The sequence below is a fragment of the Pseudophryne corroboree genome, chromosome 3, assembly GCF_028390025.1.
Source record: "Pseudophryne corroboree isolate aPseCor3 chromosome 3, aPseCor3.hap2, whole genome shotgun sequence".
Lineage (NCBI taxonomy): Eukaryota > Metazoa > Chordata > Amphibia > Anura > Myobatrachidae > Pseudophryne > Pseudophryne corroboree.
In genome coordinates, this window is record NC_086446.1 from 163276289 (window position 1) to 163302097 (window position 25809).

A 25809-nucleotide genomic window follows, 5' to 3' on the forward strand; every position below is an offset into this window, starting at 1 on the left:
AAGTCTTGGAACAGACATGGTACTTGCTGAAGCAAGTCCCTTCTTAGCGGCAGAGGCCATAAGACCTCTGTAAGCATCTCTTGAAGTTCCGGGTACCAAGTCCTTCTTGGCCAATCCGGAGCCATGAGTATAGTTCTTACTCCTCTACGTCTTATAATTCTCAGCACCTTAGGTATGAGAAGCAGAGGAGGGAACACATACACCGACTGGTACACCCACGGTGTTACCAGAACGTCCACATCTATTGCCTGAGGGTCCCTTGACCTGGCGCAATACCTGTCCCGTTTTTTGTTCAGACGGGACGCCATCATGTCCACCTTTGGTATTTCCCAACGGTTTACAATCATGTGGAAAAAACTTCTCAATGAAGTTTCCACTCTCCCGGGTGGAGGTCGTGCTGAGGAAGTCTGCTTCCCAGTTTCCATTCCCGGGATGAAAAACTGCTGACAGTGTTATCACATGATTTTCCGCCCAGCGAAAAGTCCTTGCAGTTTCTGCCATTGCCCTCCTGCTTCTTGTGTCGCCCTGTCTGTTTACGTGGGCGACTGCCGTGATGTTTTTCCCACTGGATCAATACCGGCTGACCTTGAAGCAGAGGTCTTGCTAAGCTTAGAGCATTATAAATTTACCCTTAGCTCCAGTATATTTATGTGGAGAAAAGTCTCCATACTTGATCACACTCCCTGGAAATTTTTCCCTTGTGTGACTGCTCCCCAGCCTCTCAGGCTGGGCTCCGTGGTTACCAGCATCCAATCCTGAATGCCGAATCTGCGGCCCTCTAGAAGATGAGCACTCTATAACCACCACAGGAGAGACACCCTTGTCCTTGGATATTGGGTTATCCGCTGATGCATCTGAAGATGCGATCCGGACCATTTGTCCAGCAGATCCCACTGAAAAGTTCTTACGTGAAATCTGCCGAATGGAATTGCTTCGTAGGAAGCCACCATTTTTACCAGGACCCTTGTGCAATGATGCACTGTTTTTAGGAGGTTCCTGACTTGCTCGGATAACTCCCTGGCTTTCTCTTCCGGGAGAAACACCTTTTTCTGGACTGTGTCCAGAATCATCCCTAGGCACAGCAGACGTGTCGTCGGGATCAGCTGCGATTTTGGAATATTTAGAATCCACCCGTGCTGATTGTAGCAGTATCCGAGATAGTGCTACTCCGACCTCCAACTGTTCCCTGGACTATGCCCCTATCAGGAGATCGTCCAAGTAAGGGATAATTAAGACGCCTTTTCTTCGAAGAAGAATCATCAATTCGGCCATTACCTTGGTAAAGACCCCGGGGTGCCGTGGACAATCCAAACGGCAGCGTCTGAAACTGATAGTGACAGTTCTGCACCACGAACCTGAGGTACCCTTAGTGAGAAGGGCAAATTTGGGACATAGAGGTAAGCATCCCTGATGTCCCGGGACACTATATAGTCCCCTTCTTCCTGGTTCGTTATCACTGCTCTGAGTGACTTCATCTTAATTTGAACCTTTGTAAGTGTTCAAAAAAAAATTTTTTTAGAATAAGTCTCACCTAGCCTTCTGGCTTCAGTACCACAATATAGTGTGGAATAATACCCCTTTTCTGTAGTAGGAGGGGTAATTTAATTGTCACCTGCTGGGAACACAGCTTGTGAATTTTTTCCCATACTACCTCCTTGTCGGAGGGAGACTTGGTAAAGCAGACTTCAGGAGCCTGCGAAGGGGAAACGTCTCGACATTCCCATCTGTACCCCCGGGATACTACATGTAGGATCCAGGGGTCCTGTACGGTCTCAGCGCCATGCTGAGAACTTGTCAGACGCGGTGGAACGCTTCTGTTCCTGGGAATAGGCTGCCTGTTGCAGTCTTCTTCCCTTTCCTCTATCCCTGGGCAGATATGATCTTATAGGGACGAGAGGACTGAGGCTGAAAAGACGGTGTCTTTTTCTGCAGAGATGTGACTTAGGGTAAAAAACGGTGGATTTTCCAGCAGTTGCCGTGACCACCAGGTCCGATGGACCGACCCCAAACAAGTCCTCTTCCTTTATACGGCCATACTGTGCCGTTTGGAATCTGCATCACCTGACCACTGTCGTGTCCATAACATCTTCTGGCAGTTATGGACATCGCGTTTATTCATGATGCCAGAGTGCAAATATCCCTCTGTGCATCTCGCATATATAGAAATGCTCTATAGTCAATAAAATACTGTCCCTGTCAAGGGTATCAATATTTTTAGTCAGGGAATCCGACCAAGCCACCCTAGCTCTGCACATCCAGGCTGAGGCGATCGCTGGCCGCAGTATAACACCAGTATGTGTGTATATACTTTTTATTATATTTTCCAGCCTTGTCAGCTGGTCCTTGAGGACGGCCCTATCTATAGACGGTACCGCCACTTGTTTTGATAAGCGTGTGAGCGCCTTATCCACCTTAAGGGGTGTTTCCCAACGCGCCCTAACTTCTGGCGGGAAAGGGTATACCGCCCATAATTTTCTATCGGGGGGAACCCACGCATCATCACACACTTTATTTAATTTATCTGATTCAGGAAAAACTATGGTAGTTTTTTCACATCCCACATAATACCCTCTTTTGTGGTACTTGTAGTATCAGAAATACGTAACACCTCCTTCATTGCCTTTAACGTGTGGCCCTAATAAGGAATACGTTTGTTTATTCACCGTCGACACTGGATTCAGTGTCCCTGTCTGTGTCTGTGTCGACCGACTAAAGTAAACGGGCGTTTTAAAAACCCTTGACGGTGTTTTTGAGACGTCTGGACCGTACTAATTGTTTGTCGGCCGTCTCATGTCGTCAACCGACCTTGCAGCGTGTTGACATTATCACGTAATTTCCTAAATAAGCCATCCATTCCGGTGTCGACTCCCTAGAGAGTGACATCACCATTACAGGCAATTGCTCCGCCTCCTCACCAACATCGTCCTCCTACCTGTCGACACACACGTACCGACACACAGCACACACACAGGGAATGCTCTGATAGAGGACAGGACCCACTAGCCCTTTGGAGAGACAGAGGGAGAGTTTGCCAGCACACACCAAAAACGCTATAATTATATAGGGACAACCTTATATAAGTGTTTTCCCTTATAGCATCTTAATATATATATAAGCATATCGCCAAATTAGTGCCCCCCCTCTCTGTTTTAACCCTGTTTCTGTAGTGCAGTGCAGGGGAGAGCCTGGGAGCCTTCCCTCCAGCCTTTCTGTGAGGGAAAATGGCGCTGTGTGCTGAGGAGATAGGCCCCGCCCCTTTTTCGGGCGGCCTCGTCTCCCGCTCTTAACGGATTCTGGCAGGGGTTAAATATCTCCATATAGCCTCCGGAGGCTATATGTGAGGTATTTTTAGCCAAAATAGGTATTCATTTGCCTCCCAGGGCGCCCCCCTCCCAGCGCCCTGCACCCTCAGTGACTGCCGTGTGAAGTGTGCTGAGAGGAAAATGGCGCACAGCTGCAGTGCTGTGCGCTACCTTTAGAAGACTGAGGAGTCTTCTGCCGCCGATTCTGGACCTCTTCTTACTTCAGCATCTGCAAGGGGGCCGGCGGCAAGGCTCCGGTGACCATCCAGGCTGTACCTGTGATCGTCCCTCTGGAGCTGATGTCCAGTAGCCAAGAAGCCAATCCATCCTGCACGCAGGTGAGTTCACTTCTTCTCCCCTAAGTCCCTCGTTGCAGTGATCCTGTTGCCAGCAGGACTCACTGTAAAATAAAAAACCTAAGCTAAACTTTCTCTAAGCAGCTCTTTAGGAGAGCCACCTAGATTGCACCCTTCTCGGCCGGGCACAAAATCTAACTGGCTTGGAGGAGGGTCATAGGGGGAGGAGCCAGTGCACACCACCTGATCCTAAAGCTTTACTTTTTGTGCCCTGTCTCCTGCGGAGCCGCTATTCCCCATGGTCCTTTCAGGAACCCCAGCATCCACTAGGACGATAGAGAAAATAGGGTGCTGGTAATATTTCTAGAATGAGAAGCTCATGGCAAATTTACATACATGTACGTCAGTGGCGGAACTAGCGAGCGGTGGGCCCATGTGCGACAAAATGGCTTGGGCCTCCCCCCCCCATCCCATCCAAGCCCACCCCCTCACCCCTGGAGAGGATCTGGTGAGGGGGACCTGCTCAGGGAAGTGGATACCTAGCAACAGTGCCGTAACTAGACATTTTAGCACTGTGTGCAAGAAACGGCATCGGAGCCCCACCCCTGCATGCAAAACAGGGGCAGTGCGCGCCGTAGGCGCGCGCAAAAATACATAGTAGCGTGGCTTCGTGGGGAAGGGGTGTGGCCACAAAATAATACCTATTCATAAAACGGTGCACAGTAGTCTCCATTATTCAAATTACGCCGCACAGTAGCACCACTACACCAGGTAGAGACCCTTTTACACCTTTCGGCAGACAGATTCCTCTTTTTACACATTACAGCAGACAGCGTCCCCCTTTTTTACACATAACGGCAGACAGCGTGCCCTTTTTACACATAGCAGCAGACAGCGTGCCCTTTTTACACATAACGGCAGACAGCGTGCACTTTTTACACATAACGGCAGACAGCGTCCCCTTTTTACACATAACGGCAGACAGCGTGCCCTTGTTACACATAGCGGCAGACAGCGTACACTTTTTACAAATAACGGCAGACAGTGTGCCCTTGTTAAACATAGCGTCAGACAGCGTACCCTTTTTACACATAACGGCAGACAGCGTGCCCTTGTTACACATAGCGGCAGACAGCGTACACTTTTTTCACATAACGGCAGACAGCGTGCCCTTGTTAAACATAGCGGCAGACAGCGTACGCTTTTTACACATAACGGCAGACAGCGTGCCCTTTTTACACATTACGGCAGACAGCGTGCCCTTGTTACACATTACGGCAGACAGCATGTCCTTGTTACACATTACGGCAGACAGTGTGCCCTTGTTACACATTACGGTAGACAGCGTGCCCTTGTTACACATTACGGCAGGCAGATTCCCCCTTTTACACATTACGGCAGGCAGATTCCCCCTTTTTACACATTGCGGAAAGCAGATTCCCCCTTTTTACACATTGCGGCAGACAGTCCCCCTTTTTACACATTGCGGCAGGCAGATTCCCCCTTTTTACACATTGCGGCAAGCAGATTCCCCGTTTTTACACATTGCGGCAGACAGTCCCCCTTTTTTGAAGAAAGAAAGAAAGAAAGAAAGAAAGAAAGAAAGAAAGAAAGAAAGAAAGAAAGAAAGAAAGAAAGAAAGAAGAATTATACTTACCCTCTCCGCTGGCTCAGGCTCCTCGGTGCAGCGTCAGACGATTTCCAGGCAGGAGAGAAGGAGGAGGAGGGAGGTGGAGGAGGGAGCTGCAGCAGCGCTGTGTTATTGGTGGAGGCGCTGCTGCTGCTGCCCCTCTGCTTCACTATAGGCTGTTCTCGGAAGACAGCCTATAGTGAAGCAGAGGGGCAGCAGCAGCAGCGCCTCCACCAGTAACAAAGCGCTGCTGCGGCTCCCTCCTCCGGCTCCCTCCTCCTCCTTCTCCCCCGTACCGCTGCTCCTCTCCTCTTCGGGCGGCTGTGCGCTGCGGGCAGCGGTTGCCCGCAGCGGCATGTAATGAGTCAGTTTGACTCATTACATGCTTTGGGCCCCTGGACAGAGGCGGGCCCCAGTGCAACGCACTGGTTGCACTGGCGGTAGTTCCGCCTCTGATGTACGTATGTATAAAGGATGTACATGACATGTTATGTGGACTATTTACTTAATCGGACCATTCCCTATTGGCATCGACAGCCTATTGAAATGGTAATGTGGCATTTATGAAACAGGGGCAGGCATACCTCCCAACATGACCCTCTCCAGGAGGGACAGAATGCTCTGCTTCTGGACTTTTCTCTTAATGTGTGATTGCAGACACCTGTGTTGAACAGGTGAATGGATAAGAAAAGTATTACAGCACAGGTGATGGCAATCGTATATTAATAGGGAAGTCCAGGAGCAGAGCATTGTGTTCCTCCTGGAGAGGGTCATGTTGGGAGGGAGGTATGGGGGCAGGTGTAGCATTTTACATGCTGGATTCAAGTTTTGCTTATAAGCAAAATATTTAGATTATACAATATGTATATACATATTGTGCACATAGTACTTATGCTGCAGTACATACTCCGAGACCACTTTATTAGGTATAACTGCTCATTAATGCACTATCTGGACATATTGATACATGGTTAAGAGGCTCAGTTGTTGTTCAGTACAAACACTAAAACAAGGAAAAAATGTATCTAAGGGACTTTGATCATAGAATGAGTGTTGGCACCAGATTGGATGGCTTGAGTATCCTAGTAACTGCTGATTTAATGAGATTTTCCTGCACAACAATTTGTGTTGCAAAATGCAGATAGTAGGGTCTCAAGTTGACATGAACAACATGAATATATGGCTCACTCCTGCCTTGTGTCAATGGTTATGGTCGTGCAATGGTGTGGGGAATTGTGTGTGGAATATTTTTGTTGCTACACATTAGGCTCCGTAATACCAGGGAGCATTGTTAAAATGTCACAGCGTTCCGGTGTATTGTTGCTGCCCATGTGCTGGGCACACACCATCTCACAAAGCATGCGCCATCTCAAGCTGGTTCTACAACCATGACAATTATATCAGTGTGCTCCAAATGCCCTTAGCCACCAGATTTTAATCAAATAGAACATCTTTGATAAGTTCTCACTTGCCGTGACGCCTGCCGAAATCTGCGTGGAGCACGTGTATAGGATTTGGGCAGAAGGACGAAGATACCCCAGTGCAGACAACACCCCCAAAGTGTACAAGGATCTCTACGGTGGGACAAGGTAACAAAGATTTATTGCAAAAGAGGGCAGTCACCGTTTAAAGTAAGTTGAGTTGCTGGTTAGTAAACCTAGTACATTTCAGAAAGGCACATTACCTTTTATCACATATCATTTGCATGGTAAACATAAATATATCTCAACGTCAACATAAGTGCTTTTCAGAACATCAATACTCAAACTGTTACTTAGAAAAACTGGTTCAAGAATATACAAACAGTATACTAATGAGCCACTAGATGGCGCTGTGGGTTCAACAAGGGGAGTCTCTGGGGTAAATTTACTAAGATTCGTATTTTCCCGTTTCAGGTCAAAGTTCAATCACGAATGACATCGAAAGTGTAAAACTGCAACTTTTTGAATTGATTACGACTAATTTACTAAGCTGTCGTATTCGGGGTTTTCTTTTGTTCCGATGTCGATGTCATTCGTGGGTTTTTTTTCTATTTTTACGGCAGTGATTAGCAAAACACTGCCGACTTTTTTACAATGAATCTCGGCCGGATCTGTGTGATCCGTGCTGGGGTTCATTTTTTTTGTTTTTTTTAAATTAAACACTGTCAAATATTTAAAAAAAAATTGCGTGGGGTCCCCCCTCCTAAGCATAACCAGCCTCGGGTTCTTTGAGCCGATCCTGGTTGCCGAAATATTGGGAAAAAAATGACAGGGGTTCCCCCATATTTAAGCAACCAGCATCGGGCTCTGCGCCTGGTCCTGGTTCCAAAAATACGGGGGACAAAAAGAGTAGGGGTCCCCCGTATTTTTAAAACCAGCACCGGGCTCCACTAGCTGGACAGATAATGCCACAGCCGGGGGTCACTTTTATATAGTGCCCTGCGGCCGTGGCATCAAAAATCCAACTAGTCACCCCTGGCCGGGGTACCCTGGGGGAGTGGGGACCCCTTCAATCAAGGGGTCCCCCCCCCCAGCCACCCAAGGGCCAGGGGTGAAGCCCGAGGCTGTCCCCCCCCATCCAATGGGCTGCGGATGGGGGGGCTGATAGCCTTTGTTGTAAAAGAAAAGATATTGTTTTTAGTAGCAGTACTACAAGTCCCAGCAAGCCTCCCCCGCATGCTGGTACTTGGAGAACCACAAGTACCAGCATGCGGCGGAAAAACGGGCCCGCTGGTACCTGTAGTACTACTACTAAAAAAATACCCAAAAAAACACAAGACACACACACCGTGAAAGTATAATTTTATTACATACATACACACATACATACATACTTACCTTATGTTCCCACGCAGGTCGGTCCTCTTCTCCAGTAGAATCCAAGGGGTACCTGTTGAAGAAATTATACTCACGAGATCCAGGGGTCCAGGGTCCTAGGGGAATCCAGGTGTAATCCACGTACTTGAAAAAAATAACAAAACGGACACCCGAGCCACGCACTAAAAGGGGACCCATGTTTGCACATGGATCCCCTTTTCCCGACTGCCAGAAACCCACTCTGACTGATGTCTAAGTGGGTTTCTTCAGCCAATCAGGGAGTGCCACGTTGTAGCACTCTCCTGATCGGCTGTGTGCTCCTGTACTGAGTGACAGGCGGCACACGGCAGTGTTACAATGTAGCGCCTATGCGCTCCATTGTAACCAATGCTGGGAACTTTCTGCCCTGCGGTTGACCTAAAGTGACGTCACCGCTGAGCAGAAAGTTCCCAGCATTGGTTACAATGGAGCGCATAGGCGCAACATTGTAACACTGCCGTGTGCCGCCTGTCACTCAGTACAGGAGCACACAGCCGATCAGGAGAGTGCTACTACGTGGCACTCCCTGATTGGCTGTAGAAACCCACTTAGACATCAGTCAGATTGGGTTTCTGGCAGTCGGGAAAAGGGGATCCATGTGCAAACATGGGTCCCCTTTTAGTGCGTGGCTCGGGTGTCCGTTTTGTTATTTTTTTCAAGTACGTGGATTACACCTGGATTCCCCTAGGACCCTGGACCCCTGGATCTCGTGAGTATAATTTCTTCAACAGGTACCCCTTGGATTCTACTGGAGAAGAGGACCGACCTGCGTGGGAACATAAGGTAAGTATGTATGTATGTTTGTATGTATGTATGTAATAAAATTATACTTTCACGGTGTGTGTGTCTTGTGTTTTTTTGGGTATTTTTTTAGTAGTAGTACTACAGGTACCAGCGGGCCCGTTTTTCCGCCGCATGCTGGTACTTGTGGTTCTCCAAGTACCAGCATGCGGGGGAGGCTTGCTGGGACTTGTAGTGCTGCTACTAAAAACAATATCTTTTCTTTTACAACAAAGGCTATCAGCCCCCCCATCCGCAGCCCATTGGATGGGGGGGGACAGCCTCGGGCTTCACCCCTGGCCCTTGGGTGGCTGGGGGGGGGGACCCCTTGATTGAAGGGGTCCCCACTCCCCCAGGGTACCCCGGCCAGGGGTGACTAGTTGGATTTTTGATGCCACGGCCGCAGGGCACTATATAAAAGTGACCCCCGGCTGTGGCATTATCTGTCCAGCTAGTGGAGCCCGGTGCTGGTTTTAAAAATACGGGGGACCCCTACTCTTTTTGTCCCCCGTATTTTTGGAACCAGGACCAGGCGCAGAGCCCGATGCTGGTTGCTTAAATATGGGGGAACCCCTGTCATTTTTTTCCCCATATTTCGGCAACCAGGATCGGCTCAAAGAGCCCGAGGCTGGTTATGCTTAGGAGGGGGGACCCCACGCAATTTTTTTTGAAAAAAATAAGCACTTTCCCACCCCTTCCCACTGATATACATGCACGGATCTCATGGATCCGTGCATGCCTATCCAATCACGAATAAAAAAAAAAGGTCTGTTTTTTTTTAGCACTTTTTTACGAGTTGTAATTTTTCACGGCAGTGTTTTTTTTTTTTTTGCTTTGCACTTCTTAGTAAATGACCGAGATTCATACTTAAACAGCCGCGTTTTGACCGATGGTGTATTCATTCGTGATTTTTTTCCTAGGACTTCAAAATATTACGAATGCCCTCATCACTGCCGTGATTATTGCTTAGTAAATTACCGAGATGACACTTTGATGAAAAAACGGCATCTCGGTCAAAATCGGGAGCTTAGTAAATTTACCCCTCTGTCTCTACACACGGGTGTGGTTCGTTTTATCGACAGTGTCTAGGTCGACAATGTTTAGGTCGACCACTATAGGTCGACAGTCACTAGGTCGACATGGATGGAAGGTTGACAGGGTTTCTAGGTCGACATGTGCTAGGTCGACAGGTCTAAAGGTTGACATGAGTTTTTTGTTTTTTTTAGGTGTCGTTTTCTTCGTAAAGTGACCGGGATCCCAAATTAGTGCACCGCTTCACTCGCCATGCTTCGGGCATGGTGCCTTCGCTCCGCTACCGCTTTGCTTGGCACACTTTACCATTCCAATCGTAGTCCACATGGATCGTTAAGTATGAAAAAATAAAAAAAAATAAAAAAATTGAAAAACTCATGTCGACCTTTAGACCCAGAGCCGGCCCTAACCAATATGATGCCCTAGGCAAGATTTTGGCTGGTGCCCCCTAGCACCACTGCTGGTTCCGCCTCTGACCTTGCACCTCTTTCCCAGCACCATCACCCCTCACCCATAGCAGTCCTTATTTTGGTGTTTGTACCCCCTATATTTTAAATAGGAACAGTTTGCACGTTTGGCGCACAGCCCAAAAAGGGGTGTGTTTTTGCTGGCATGGGGCATGGCCACATAATAGTAACCCCAATTCCAATTACGCCACACAGTACTGCAACTTCATTCACATTTGATCATGCGATAGTGTTCATAATTCATATTACATCCTACAGTAGTATCACTTTACCTTATAAACGGTACTACTCACAGTACAGCCCCTTATTCACATTACATCACACCCTATTGCTCTTTATTCACATTAGACGACACAGTAGTGCCCTTTCTATACGCGAGCACCTTATGCACATAATGCCACACATTAGTAATGCATTTATACACATAATTCCACACAGTAATGCCCCTTACACATATGAGACACATTATTAATGTCCTTATAAACATAATGCGCCTTACCCTTACACATTATGACAACCTTTATTAATGCCCTTTTACACATAATGTTCCTTACACATAAGCTGCACATTATTAACGCCCTTATACACATAATGACACACATAGTGCCCCCTACACATTTGCTGCACATTATTAGTGCCCCTATACACATAATGACACACATACAGTAGTACCCTTTTACACATATGCCGCACATTAATGCCCTTATACACATAATGACACACATATTGCCCCTTACCCATATGTTGCACATTATTAATGCATTTTTACATGACACACATAATGCTCCTTACACATATTCCGAACACTACTGCACAACCAACCCACTCACATGCACACAGCAATCACACTGCCACAAACACTGTAACCTCTGCCTCTGCTTGGATACAGATGTGTCCTCATAAATATTGCCTCAATGCTAACATCTGGCACCTTTTTTTAATGAAAATGCATCTTATTTGCATTGCTATGCAGCTAGGATGCACAAGCAGCTTTTACTGATTAAAATGATATGCAGCATGCCTATATACTGTGTGAGACTGTGGCTGTATCTGCATATGAAATGCTACACACAGAATATAGGCATGCCGCATATCATTTTAATCAGCAGAAGCTGCTGATGCCCCTAGGCATATCAAATGCCCTAGGCAATTGCCTAGTTTGCCTATGCCTATGGCCGGCTCTGTTTAGACCTGTCGACCTAGCACATGTCGACCTAGAAACCCTGTCGACCTTCCATCCATGTCGACCTAGTGACTGTCGACCTATAGTGGTCGACCTAAACATTGTCGACCTAGACACTGTCGATCTTCAGACCGGATCCCCTACACACAATCCTGAGAAGTTCAAGCATAGGTTTATGCAATTTACAAAGTGTCAAAGTCGAAAAATATAGCGACCTATGATGCCTTGTACTAACCCCATGCGCTTGCCCGCTGCACGTGCATGTTCTCTCCCGTGCGTGCGCATATTCGCAGTTGCGTGACGGCGCCTCCACGGTCGTGCGCTCATGCGCGTGGTATGCGCATTTACAGGAGAGTTTGTGTGCGTCTGGCGGGCGACTCGATCGTTACATAGTTAATCTAAATAGTGTATTTTATAGGTTATGGTCCCCTTAATAATATCAGTAAGTTTGTTTAGTGTAACTGGTTCATGGACAGAGAGATCCCTCTTTACATGATACGAAGGGTCAGACAGGCTTTGAGCAGTGGTGTTTAGTATGTAACGGAAGAGTATTTTATTAGTAACATTCCGGTGTTGGTTTGAAAGAGATTAATCGCTCCTGCGTATAGTTATGTTTATAAGAAGTTTATGGACATTTACTGTATTTGCAGTTCATTATCCATGCGGCGGGAAACCTGAGATTCCCTCCCACCTGAGCAGTTTGAAATAGTCACAGCCACCTGTTCGAATCAACCTATGACCTTTCGTTATGATGTGAAGACAGATTCCTGTGTCCAATGAACAATGAGATTGTAGGGCCCTTTGTAGTGTACTGTACTTTGTGTATATAAGGACAGCCAGTCTGGGCCAGCTCAGTCTTCTCTCCAAAAAGGTTTTCATCATTGACTAACTAGAGAGCTGGTTCCAGGACTGCGCTAGCGATCATTCCCCACGTGTGTAAGTTCTCTGTGACCAACTTATTCTCTGTCTGTATTTGCCATACTCTCTCTCTCTCACTGTTATTGTTTAGGATTAAGACGCTATTGTATATTTATGTCGTTATTCTGTTTAGGTGTTTTATGTTAGTGCTGTAGTGTATAAGCTGTTAACTGTTTTCCCCTTTTTCATACAAATTATCGTGAGTAAAGGTTTTGGAACCTTAGCAAGGAGTGTGTGTTTTACTAGTTAGTATAGAGGGTTTCTGAGCGTCTCAATCGCTCAATCAGCTTTTATAAAATAGAGGTTAATCAGCGTTACATTGTGTTAACATTACAAGACCAATGTTTACAGTATAGGCTTAGCCTTATAGTGTGTTGCATACAAGGTTTACTGTGTGTCATCCTGTGAGCGTCTGCGCCGCTTGTGTTCCTCTAGTGGACACAGCGTCCGCTACGCTAGTAGCGTAGCATTGCGGTGCTCGGGCCGCCTATAGCGTGCTCGATACCCAGCGTAAGCTGTGAGCGAACGTGCCACTCATGCGTCTCGACCACGGCCTAGCGTCTGCTACGCTAAGTGCGTACCATTACGGTACCCCGTACGCCCATTGCGTACTGAGTCTCTTACCAATATATAGTAAAAGTTATAAGATAAATAATTAGCTTTATCAATTGGCGGCTCGTCCGTCCTCCACATATCCGCTCTAGCGAACACAAGCAGACTTTATCTGTCAGCAAAGGGCGGGAAGGTAGTATCCCTTCGTATCCGTGTTGGTGGTGAGGGATACGGTAGTGCTGACTAGATAAGCGTCTGCATCGCTACGTTGTAGGAGTGCTGGTGGAATCCGGAACCGGAAGGTAAGAACAGTACGCTATTGTTTTTTTAAAACTGTTTCATTTTTGTTTGGTACACATTGCATACGCAACACAAGCGTATTTTCATTGGTATTTTCACATCTCGCCTTCCTGTTTGCCATTTATCATTGATAACGGGCTGAGAAAGATTTGTTGCTATTGGTAGTTAAAAGTAAAAATTAATACGTAAGGAAGTAATTTGTAAAACACGCACACGGCTTTGCCTAAGATACAAGGAAGTTCTGTGTGGTGCTCGGTAAATGATTACAGTTAAATATCATTTGCATTGATTGAAACGTGTTACTTGTGTTACTGTGGACGTGTCTGGCCTGTGTACACGTGTCCCTAACAAAGGGCGGGACAAGTGTACGCGACGCAAGGGCTTACACACGTAGCGTATATTACGCAACGGAGCGTATGGGTACGCCCACTTAATACAAATCACACGATAGTATTGTTTTAGTAGGCGATACGGAAGCAACGCGATAATAGCGCAAGTTAATCTCAGTGTCCAAAATTTAAAAAAATCCTTCTCTAGTTGCAACTCCTCTGGGACTAGACTGCGATACTGAATGAAAGGGATTTCTGTACAGAAACGAAAGTAAAGAGTATCTGAGGTGAAAGAGTGTGTGCATATATATATATAAGTTTCTCATTTTGGTTGGAACATAGAAATCGAGTTCTCGTGAGGTACATCCGTGAAAGTGACAGCGCGTGGTGGCTTGGGAGGCATCCCTTGTTAAATATTGAAATAAGAGCATTAGAGTATAGCAGATTAGGAGGTCTACTGTAGACACAGACCAGGAGGTCTAGGTGCAGCAGACTAGGAAGTGCGCTATAAGATAAAGTCAAGAAGCACAACCCCAGGAGGGTTGGTGCAGTACCCATATAGGCCATCAAGCTCTGGCTGAAGGAATTCGCAGCCGTAATTTTCGATTCCGTTGGTCGTTTCGCACATAAGATTAGTTGCTTATGTGCAGTACGATTGTACCGCATGTAATTGTGTGCATTAGTTTGTAACTTGACCCAGTACCGTTTGCGTATGAGAGGGGTCATAAACGCTATTTGTACATTCTAACGTGATTTGTGTAATTTTTTTATTTTAAGGGAGGTTTGCTGGTCACTCAGGAACTCTCCAGCAACTGATATTTACTGGGAAGGGTAAGTGCTCTTCGGATCACACCCACACGTTCCAGTAAATAGAGGTTCAGGTCGCAGGGGCCCTAGGTTGAGTACGCCAGCGCTAAGGCAGTGTGTGGGCGTATTGGTCGACTTGGGCGAGTGTGTGAAGGTACTCGGTAAACTTTCACCGTCGGCCTACCCCGGACATCTTGGTTTTTGTAAGGGTTCGCTGAAGACCCTGATTTGAAGGTCAGAGGTAGTGAAAGCAACACCTGCAAAGATGGGGGCCAGTTGTTCAGGTAGGGGGCGATCAACCTTGGTTCAGGTTGATTTAGTAAACCGGCCAATAGGGTCGGCAAGGTATATCATGTGTGAGAAATACGGTTCACACACAGAGGTTTTGTGCGATGAATGGGAAAGAATGACTGTGCATGACGGGGAAAAGTTCCCACGGGTAGGCAGTTTTAGCCCCGAGGTGTTACAAAATCTAAGGAGAAGGATATGTCTAATTAAGTCCGCGAAGAGGCGGATTAGACATTATGATTATTTACAATTATGGCAACAGGAAGGTGAAATACAAAGAGGATTGGCTCAAGCGGCTGGATCTAACCCTATCAGGAAACTGATAGCCACCGCACCACCACCACCATACATAACAGGAGAGAAAGTGGTCACAGAGAATGGCACACTGGTGTATGATAAACATGCACTTAGTAACTGTATAGATGTTAAGAATAATGTAACTAAGATTGTTGATGCTAATACTAATCCGTGCAAGCTGTACCCTGTTTTAAACTTTCCCCAGGATTGTGACCAAGAGGATAAGCCCACCACAATATCGGCACTCTCTCTAGCAGCCACCATACAAGAGACTACAGTGGGCACGTCCCAACCAGTAAGAGCAGTATCAAAGGCCCCTAGTGGAGGGACAGGTGAGGTCGTGTCGGCAGGTAAGTACGGAACTGTACATTATGCAGAGACCATTACACCACATGTTGTAGAATCTACTCAGAATGATGTTATTGAACTTAATCCCGTTAGGGTAATTGCAGTACCAAATGGGAAAACTGACACTTCAGGAGTCACTCCTGTCAGAAACATCGCCATGCACTGCCCTTGTTCCCGAACGGAATTAAGATCAATGATGTCTGAATTCCCTGATCCTAGGAAAGATCTAGCAGCAAGCCAGAGATACATTAGAGAGCTAGGTAATTCTGCAGAGCCCACTAACAAAGATTGGCGGACATTGCTGAGGGCATGTTTACCCTCCAATGTCGACTCAGTGAAATTTATCGCTGACTGTAAATTAGACGAAGAGGTACCCCTTACGGATGCGTACAACCAAGATAATGTAAAAAGAATCAATTTGCAGCTAGGAGTATATTTCCCTGCTGTTGTAAATTGGAACAAAATTTTCTCCATCAAGCAAAAAGAAGGAGAAACAGCTGCTGATTATTTTCATCGGGCACTGCAAGTAATGGCTAAGTATACAGGGATAGAAGACATTAAGACAAATGTGAATCATAGAGAAGTAGCAGTATCTGTGTTAATGGATGGTTTAAAGGAAGTATTGAGGACGAGGGTACAGACCACCCAACCATGTTGGCGAGGTTTGTCGGTGGCTACTTTGAGAGAGGCCGCTATTGATCATGATCGGAACATCACCAGACACAGGGAGTCACAGAGTGATAAGCTGATGGCCGTAAGTATACAGGCCCTTACCACAAGGCCAACTCAGCATAAGTCTCAGACCCCTGTGGGTAAGTCAAATGTGGTAGTTTGTTATAATTGTCACAAAGAGGAACATTTTGCACAAGACTGTAGAGTGAAAAATATACAAAAATCATACCAAACCCATAGACAACGACATGACACACGAAATTGGGATCAAGGACCGCAGAGACGGAGTTATGAGCCACACGCAGGGGAAACAAGAAGGTATCCACCAAGAAGAGACTGGCAAGTCTCTGATAGTTCCCATTTACCCCCTTCACAGGTAATAGCTGCCAATGCGATACAGGGAGGGCACCACATGCCATAGGGGTGGGGCCACACCTGTAATCTGCAGCCAGTGAAATTAATTGCGAGCCTTGGAAGTGAACCCGAGGTCACAATTGATGTAGCTGCTAAATCTCTAAATTTCCTTGTAGATACGGGGGCGGCCAAGTCAGTGATAAATTCGACCGTGGGCATGAGAACCACTGGTAAAACAATTCCAGCCATGGGAGTAACAGGAGTAGTACAGCACTATCCTTTAAGCAAACCTGCAGAGATTACGATAGGGCCTTTGCATACCAAGCATTCTTTTCTGCTGGCTGCATCGGCTCCGACTAATCTTCTAGGGAGAGATTTACTGTGCAAAATGGGATGTGTTATATATTGTACTCCTGAAGGTGTGTTCTTGGACATACCCAGGAACCACGCTCAGGAAGTGCAGGATATGCTAGATTCCCCAACAAGATTAATGTCACACACTGTTGTTGTAAATAGGTGTCCGTCCAAGGTAGAAGAAATGACTTCCCAGATACCGGAGTCACTTTGGACCAAAGATGGACAAGACACTGGATTAATGGCAAACGTAGCCCCAGTAGTTGTACAAGTAAAAGATGGTAGGATAGCTCCAAAAATCCCACAATACCCTCTGAAGCCGGAGGTGGAGTTAGGAGTTTACCCTGTAATAGAGCGCTTGCTACAACAGGGCATTCTGGTAAGGACGTCCAGCACTGCCAATAGTCCCATCTTCCCTGTTAAAAAGAGTGGGGGGAGGGGTTACAGACTAGTGCAGGATCTAAGAGGGATCAACAAAATAGTTGAGAGTCAATTCCCCGTAGTGCCAAATCCAGCTGTCATCCTTATGCAAATCCCTCCCACTGCCAAATTTTTCACTGTGATTGACCTCTGCTCCGCCTTCTTCTCGGTACCTCTGCACCCTGACAGTCAATACTTATTCGCATTTACATACAGAGGAGTTCAGTACACCTGGACTCGTTTACCACAAGGTTTCATTGACAGTCCAAGTATTTTCTCACAGGCCTTGCATGATTGTTTACAGTCTTTTCAACCTGAGAGCGGATCAATATTAATACAGTACGTAGATGACCTACTGCTGTGTTCAGATTCGCTTGAATCGTCCCTGAGAGATACGAAACAACTCCTGTTTCATCTTTCAGACACCGGACACAAGGTTTCCAAAGACAAGTTACAATTATGCCAGACCAGGGTGAAGTATTTGGGACACTGTCTGACACAAGGACTGAGACACCTCACCGCTGATAGAATTCAAGCAATTCATGACATGACTCTGCCACAAACCCAGCAACAGATTAGAACGTTTTTAGGAATGTGTGGGTATTGCCGTAACTGGATCCCAGGTTTTTCCATACTGGCCTTGCCTTTACAGGAGATGGTCTCCTCAAACAAACCGGATCAGATTTCGCACACAGACGATTCTGAGATGGCATTTGAGAGACTTAAATAGTGCCTAACGCAGGCACCAGCATTAGGCATGCCAGATTATGGAAAACCCTTTGAGCTGTACGGAACAGAGAGTGCTGGGTGCGCGGCAGGTGTCTTAACCCAGAAGCATGGTGATGCCAGCAGGCCAGTAGCCTACTATAGCGCTCAGCTAGACACGGTAGCGCGATCCCTCCCCACATGCTTGCGAAGTGTTGCAGCAATAGCATTGCTAGTAAGTAAAAGCGAAGATGTAGTGCTAGGACACAACCTCACAATTCATACACCACATGCAGTGTCAGCCTTACTGAATTCTGCCCAAACCAGACACGTCTCATCAGCACGGTTTACAAGATGGGAATTGGCATTAATGGCCCCAGTAAACATCACCATAAAGAGATGCAGCGCACTAAATCCTGCAACATATCTCCCAGGTGTGCCTGGACAGCCACAAAGGGTGGAGGATGAGAGTGATGGTGAAGGAGGATTTAGTAAAGACAATGACACACATGATTGTATGGAATATTTGACCCAAAATTTCTTGGCAAGGCCTGACATCAGTGACAACCCACTGGAAGATGTAGATTTTACTTTCTACACTGACGGCAGTTGTCACAGACAGACGGACTCGGGAGACTTGTGTACTGGATACGCAGTCGTAGATGACCAAGGTATCATAGAAGCGGAACCCCTAGGCCCACCACACTCAGCACAAGTTGCTGAGCTGGTTGCCCTAACCAGAGCATGCGAATTGGCTAAAGGCAAGTCAGCCAATATCTACACGGATTCTAGGTATGCCTTCAGAGTAGTCCATGATTTCGGGGCCCTATGGCGCCTCAGAAATTTCATGACGGCAGCTGGTACACCCGTAGTGCATGCAGCCCACATCAAAAGACTTCTAACAGCGATACAGGAACCTGACAGAGTGGCAGTTATCAAGTGTAAAGCTCACACGTATAGCCAAGACCCGGTATCACTTGGTAACAGCCGAGCAGACAAAGCTGCTAAATCAGCAGCCAGTACCCCCATACAGACAGACATCACACAACTGATGGTATTTAATACTGTAAACACACAGAAATTATATGAAATGCAAAATTTGTGTTCACCACAAGAAAAGGCAGTTTGGAGGTCAAAAGGATATGGCCAGGAGTCCTCAGGACTCTGGACAGATGGACAGGGTAAGCCAGTGGCACCCAGAGCATACCTTCCAAGTCTAGCGGAAGCGGCACATGGGCTGACTCATCTAGGCAAAGAAGGAATGTGTAAGTTGGTAGGAGCTTATTGGTGCGCCCCAGGATTTTCTTCCCATGCGGGTAAAAGAGCGATGACATGTCTCACCTGCTTGAGGAAGAATATCGGAAAGGCAATACCAACAGAGCCATCCCACATCCCTCCTACAGATGGTCCTTTCCAGGTAATACAAATTGATTTCATACAATTGCCCCCTTGTAGAAATTTAAAGTATGTATTGGTTTGTATTGACGTGTTCTCAAATTGGGTTGAAGCATTTCCCGCGGCCACAAATACCGCTGTGTTTACTGCAAAGAAAATTGTGCAGGAATTTGTGTGTAGGTACGGTATCCCTAGAATCATTGAGAGTGATAGGGGTACCCATTTTACAGGTGAAGTTTTTCAAGCAATGTGTAAATCGATGGGAATTAATAGTAAGCTGCATACTCCGTACCACCCCCAGGCAAGTGCGAAAGTGGAAAGAGTAAACAGCACTATTAAAAACAAATTAAGCAAGGTAATGGCTGAAACAGGATTGTTGTGGCCCGAAGCTTTGCCAATCGTATTATACAGCATCAGAACCACTCCCAGGTCCCCTCTTAATCTGTCTCCTTTTGAAATTCTGTTTGGTCGACAACCCCATGTTATGATTAACCCCCAGGATGATTTGAAATGTAACAATGAAGTAACCGTAAAGTATTTGGTTAAGATGAGTAAGCAATTGAGGAATCAGAATGATAATCTAAAGTTGGTAATTCCTAATCTGCCAGACAGTAATTGTCATGACATTGAACCTGGGGATTATGTAATGATACGGAATTTTCTACGCTCAGGTTGCCTTATTGACAGATGGGAAGGACCATATCAAGTCTTATTAACCAGCACAACAGCACTGAAGGTTGCCGAGAGAGAGACTTGGGTTCATTCGTCTCATTGTAAAAAGGTTGCTGACCCAGAGAGGTCCCGTGATAAAGAACAGACGGTAGAGGTTGTATCACTAGAATGTCTGTTCCGGGAAGGTTGAGACGACACCTGAGCGCTGAGAATAATAAGACCGGAGGCGTTTGTCGAGCCAGATTTCTTTTTCCCTTTTGTTATTTTCTCCAGTTCCCATCTCCCTCCTATTCTCCTCCCCCCTTCTTATTTTTCTCCTTTTCCTCCTATAAGATGGACTTGCCCCAAGAGACTGTGATCCGGATTTTCCTGTTGACCATGATGTTGACCAGAGCAGTCTGTTTCGGTGAGAGTACCATGGAGGTCGAGAAAGGATCTGGAATGGGTTCTGATGACCAGGATGGAGGCGTAACTTTCCAAGAGCAACATAATCACCGAGTAAAGGCGAGTATCAGAAAACGATCTGGTAGCATTGACAATAGAAGGAATTGTGAAGGATTGTTAGCTGAAGAGAACTGCATCTGTAGGCATTGTGACAATATAGTTGAGGATGGGTGCATCAAGAAATGTCAGTCCAGTTTTAATATCCACATGGACCGGCATCCATTGAGTGACTACCACTCCTTAGTGGGTAAAGTGTTAAACCAGACAGACTGTGGGGTATGCTCTCAAGTACCTCAAGGTCATAGCAAATCAGGACTAGTACCATTCCCTTTAACTGTAGGAGAGGTACTTGAGTTAAGTGGTGGGAGGCCGGTGGACAAGAGGTTTAATATCTCTAGTCCTCCTAGTTTGAAGCTCCACCAATATCATGTGGATAGGTCCTTAGTATGTTTTAACATTTCCAATCCCCGAAAGCCGGGAAATTGGGAAGTGTCATGGAGTAATCAAACCATGACATTTTCATATAGAGCCGATAGAATGCCCATAGACACAGAACTTATACGCCACATAGTCAACAGTGGAAAATATTTCCGGTATAGGTACACTCTAGGAAGTAGGACCATGCGAGTTGGAGAAGTATCACCAGGATACTGTGCACATATCATACAACCAGATACGTGTACTAGACAGATGGGAGAATTAGGGTTAGGAGATTTCACGTGGAAAGTTTGTAACATGGTTATGTCATACTCCGTCCCATATGTTCTCCCCGATGATGCATATTTCATATGCGGGAGGAAGGCGTATAAGTGGCTTGCCCCAAACTCAGAGGGATTGTGTTACATTGGAAAAGTACTGCCTGAAGTAATTACTGTATCCCATATCAAAATGAAAGATATTCACTGTGGTGCCAAGCTCCTTATACTCACACTCATTACGAGCACGTCGTTAAACGGCACCTGATAGAGAGGACAGAGCATCCGGCCTCTGATCTGATCCATGAATCCACCGGGATTCAATTCCTACTCGCGTTAGATATCACTCGTACCGCCAGAGGAGTGATAAATTATAGATACATATCTGCGCTAGCAAACTTGTTAGACAATATCACCGAAATGTATGACGACACGTTCAGGTACACTGGGAGAGAGTTACAAGCCTACAAAACAGAGCTGGTTCAGCATAGGATGATTCTCAATTATCTCACAGCAGTGACAGGCGGGTATTGTGTTACCCTGGCAACTCAATATGGTATAAAGTGCTGCACGTATATTACAAACAGCACTGAGGACCTGGCCGAGGTCATAGACCAAAAGATGGATGACATTTTGCAATTAAAGTGGGAGTTTCGAAGGAAACACAATCTCACACTCGCTGCTGTGGGTAATGAGCTGACCAGTTGGGTGTCATGGTTGAACCCACAAAATTGGCTCTCTGGTTTAGGAGAATGGGCCCAAGGTATTATAATGGATGTAGGGAAATTTCTCTTGTGTATTCTGGGAGTCGTCATATTGGTTGGTCTGATATTTAGATGCGTTCGGACTTTAACGAAGTGTAAAGGTAGTACCAGAGTGATGAGTCTGAGGAGCGAGGACACTGTAATAACAACAACTAATTTGATTTATGACCCAACGATAGAGACAATGTTGTGATAAAAATGTGATTCCACGGTCCGTTTCTTTCACCCGTTTCTCCTTTGTTTTCCTCCAAGGTACAAAGACATCTGCTTGGAAGAAGAATTTGACAACCTTTTTTTATACAGACCATTGATGAACTGTGTCACAGACCCCCAATATCCCTAGTGACTTTAACTTTCTACGAAAGCCCAATACTTTAGAGATTGTAATTTTATGGACACTGGAACAGCTTTTGTTCGCCATTTACAACAAAAGCACCGAGAGACATCAGACAACATGTACATCAGACAAGACATCAGACAAGACCTCAATCGGCGACTGTTTATTTAAACTCACATAGTTTACGACTGCATTTATAATGATTGTTTCTTATCTTCATCTCTACAACCTCCAGGTAGTATCTCACATAGTCGACAGGTGATTCTCACATATTAGCATTCACATGTTCCCCCCCTTCATGTATCATCAACTAAATGTGCTCCCCCATTTGTTGCAACCAGAAGCCGAAAAGAGCTCTGTAGAGTTTGACAGCCCATCCACAGACCCGTGATACGGGATAAGAAGGATTCAAATGTATACTTCGCAATACCTCGAAGCTTGATTTAAAACACGTACGGCACGATGATACATGACCCCTCAGACATGGATTCATTCACACACGTTTCTACTATCTCACTAGGTCATATCTTTCTCACCTTCTCCTCTCCTCCCTTACCCAATCATAAAAAAGGTATTTACATGATGACATATATTTTTCTGTTTGAATTGTTTAGGAAGTGGCAGTTATTGATGACTGCCAAAGGGTGGACTGTCAAAGTCGAAAAATATAGCGACCTATGATGCCTTGTACTAACCCCATGCGCTTGCCCGCTGCACGTGCACGTTCTCTCCCGTGCGTGCGCATATTCGCAGTTGCGTGACGGCGCCTCCACGGTCGTGCGCTCATGCGCGTGGTATGCGCATTTACGGTAGAGTTTGTGTGCGTCTGGCGGGCGACTCGATCGTTACATAGTTAATCTAAATAGTGTATTTTATAGGTTATGGTCCCTTTAATAATATCAGTAAGTTTGTTTAGTGTAACTGGTTCATGGACAGAGAGATCCCTCTTTACATGATACGAAGGGTCAGACAGGCTTTGAGCAGTGGTGTTTAGTATGTAACGGAAGAGTATTTTATTAGTAACATTCCGGTGTTGGTTTGAAAGAGATTAATCGCTCCTGCGTATAGTTATGTTTATAAGAAGTTTATGGACATTTACTGTATTTGCAGTTCATTATCCATGCGGCAGGAAACCTGAGATTCCCTCCCACCTGAGCAGTTTGAAATAGTCACAGCCCACCTGTTCAAATCAACCTATGACCTTTCGTTATGATGTGAAGACAGATTCCTGTGTCCAATGAACAATGAGATTGTAGGGCCCTTTGTAGTGTACTGTACTTTGTGTATATAAGGACAGCCAGTCTGGGCCAGCTCAGTCTTCTCTCCAAAAAGGTTTTCATCATTGACTAACTAGAGAGCTGGTTCCAGGACTGCGCTAGCGATCATTCCCCACGTGTGTAAGTTCTCTGTGACCAACTTATTCTCTGTCTGTATTTGCCATACTCTCTCTCTCTCTCTCTCTCACTGTTATTGTTTAGGATTAAGACGCTATTGTATATTTATGTCGTTATTCTGTTTAGGTGTTTTATGTTAGTGCTGTAGTGTATAAGCTGTTAACTGTTTTCCCCTTTTTCATACAAATTATCGTGAGTAAAGGTTTTGGAACCTTAGCAAGGAGTGTGTGTTTTACTAGTTAGTATAGAGGGTTTCTAAGCGTCTCAATCGCTCAATCAGCTTTTATAAAATAGAGGTTAATCAGCGTTACATTGTGTTAACATTACAAGACCAAGGTTTACGGTATAGGCTTAGCCTTACAGTGTGTTGCATACAAGGTTTACTGTGTGTCATCCTGTGAGCGTCTGCGCCGCTCGTGTTCCTCTAGTGGACACAGCCGCCTATAGCGTGCTCGATACCCAGCGTAAGCCGTGAGCGAACGTGCCGCTCGTGCGTCTCGACCACGGCCTAGCGTCTGCTACGCTAAGTGCGTACCATTGCGGTACCCCGTACGCCCATTGCGTACTGGGTCTCTTACCAATATAGAGTGAATGTTATAAGATAAATATTTAGCTTTATCAAAAGGGTCACCAGATAATGGGGGTCATTCCGGGTTGATCGTAGCTGTGCTAAATTTAGCACAGCTACGATCATGTTCCCAGACATGCAGGGGGATGCCCAGCACAGGGCAAGTCCACCCACATGTTTGTTTCCCCCCCCCCCTCCCGCACAAGTACAAAGCACCGCACAGCAGTTGGCCGGGAGTTGATCGTCGCTGCCCCTGGTCGCAGCGGCTGCGTGTGACATCATGCAGTCGCTGCGGACCGCCCCCCCCAACGGTCCAGCCACGCCCCCATAATGGTGGGCAAACGCTGCCGTGCCACCCCCTCCCACCCAGCGACCGCCTCTGCCTGTCAATCAGGCAGAGGCGATCACTAGGGAACGACAGCCTTCAGCCATCCGGCATGCGCCGGCACACTGCGGCGCCGGCGCATGCGCAGTTCCTACCCAATCGTTTCGATACACTGCAGCGAGCGATCGGGTCGGAATGACCCCCAATATTAGGATTACTTTTCCACTGGTTAGTCTGGTAAACCCTGCACACAGCAGACAGCAGGAATAACGTTGAGTCAAGAGTCTTTTGAACAATCACAGGTGATATCTCAGAGGATTAATCAATGAACTCAAGGTAGGCATACAGAAGCAGTTCAGACTGCTTAACGGAGATCTCGGTTCCTTCTGTGGCTACCTAAGGCTGCTGGGATATGAGCATGTAAAGGTGTTAGTGAACACAACAAAGGGGAATGCAGGTTAGTGGTGCTGCTCCTTTAAGACCAGTATATGTCCTGTACTGGTACATCTATGGGCAGTGTCAGTAGATGGCTTTGGGAGGGGGGCTACATGGCTGAGGTCTGGTGTGGCTCTGAGTACTACCTCTGATAGAGTCTCTATGTCTGCAGAAGGTGCATATTTAGAAGAGGTGCGCAGCCCCTGCTAAGGCACTGGTAACTAGCCCAGGGCTGGAGTGGAAGGGCTAATAGTTTCAGCTCCCTTGTGAGGTGTCCCTTAATAAGAAGGGGGTTGGGGGGGACTGTCAGTATTAAGACTACCTGGTCTCCGGTGTACTTTCCATCCTCCATTTCTACTTAGGCTTGGCTATCTGTGTGCCTCCCTCGCACACTGGCAGCGGTAAGCGGCGCTCAGCTCTGTCCCAGCAGGCTGCTTTCTCCCTGCTCCGGCACCCTCACTCCACACGCTGCCGTCCCACCGGCTCCAGGTCGCGGCCTCTCTCTTCCCGCTCTGATCAGCAGCAGCCTCATGTGCTCCTCTCCTCTGCTCTCACCACACTCTCTGGAGCCAGGCGCCAACCTCGCTTCCAGATTCTCGCACTCACAGGGACCCGTTTCTTCTCTCTCCTGGGTCCTAATGCTCCCCTACTCATCTTCCTGCCAGCCGGCGTTGCCTAGCAACCCGCCAGCTGATTAACCCCTGCACCTCTGTTGAGTATGCCTCTGTCCTGTGAGGGACAGCAAGGCACACAGTAGGATATCACACACGGACCCCTCTTAATACACCCGATTACTGTATATAATTATAATTAACATGATGAATATGCCCCTTTGAGAGACATTTGGTTTGTAAGTTGAGCAGTACCAAGCAGCCATTACCTGCATATGTGACACTCGGGGTAAGTATC

At 46.5% G+C, this 25809-nt stretch overlaps 1 protein-coding gene across 1 annotated transcript in view; it reads right to left on the reverse strand.

Annotated features, from left to right (window-relative positions):
* The window catches only part of LOC135055001 (cyclic AMP-dependent transcription factor ATF-7-like), a 306652-nt gene that overhangs the window by 279617 nt on the left and 1226 nt on the right, over window positions 1-25809 (reverse strand). The gene's annotated exons all lie outside the window — the stretch shown is intronic.